Source organism: Diaphorina citri, unplaced genomic scaffold (genome assembly GCF_000475195.1).
Source record: "Diaphorina citri unplaced genomic scaffold, Diaci psyllid genome assembly version 1.1 scaffold35792, whole genome shotgun sequence".
Taxonomy (NCBI): Eukaryota; Metazoa; Arthropoda; class Insecta; order Hemiptera; family Psyllidae; genus Diaphorina; species Diaphorina citri.
The window spans coordinates 1-605 of NW_007413124.1; the positions used below are offsets into that span (position 1 = coordinate 1).

At 35.9% G+C, this 605-nt stretch overlaps 1 long non-coding RNA gene across 1 annotated transcript; it reads right to left on the reverse strand.

Annotated features, from left to right (window-relative positions):
• LOC103523729 lies at nucleotides 1-605 on the reverse strand. Its single transcript, XR_542080.2, has 3 exons — nucleotides 593-605; nucleotides 261-325; nucleotides 1-44 (listed from the first exon to the last, which is right to left on the reverse strand). It is a non-coding gene; the product is annotated as an uncharacterized LOC103523729 (long non-coding RNA).

Here is a 605-nt window from a genome sequence, read left to right on the forward strand (position 1 = left end):
ACCTTTCTCTTGTTTCCTTTTCGGCTTCTGTTCCACCAACAAACCTGCGAAAGGGTAGACAGAAAATTGTTGAAAAAAATGTGTGTAGTTACCTGTATTTACGAAATGAGATTCCACCCTCCCATTTTGTTCTAAATCTAGTTTTAGCTTCAAGACTGAGATTTTACATCTTGTCATCTCTTTTGTTTCTACAGATGTATCTAATGATTTTCTAGTCTCACTTCAACCCTTTCTTGAAGAATATTGTCTAAATCACTTACCAAGCTTCCGCACACTTTCGGTCCTTGTCAAACACCGGATAGTCATCTAAATGACGCAAGTTTGCCTGGAAACAGTAATTACAAGATTATTTATAATGTTAGAAACTCATCTTACTAGGTATTCATACGAGTATGTAGGTATAGGAAATTATTGATTGAGCACTCTAGCAAGGTGCTTTTATTGGAAGGTGAATCAAGACTTTTAGGGGGGATTCGCAATGGAGGGTTCATATAATATCCCCATATTTGTTTTTTGGTCTACGAGTATACACAAAGGTTACTAAAGGTACTTGTTAGTAGAAGGGGCTAATAATTTTTTTACTTCTACTTACACACAAGTTGATG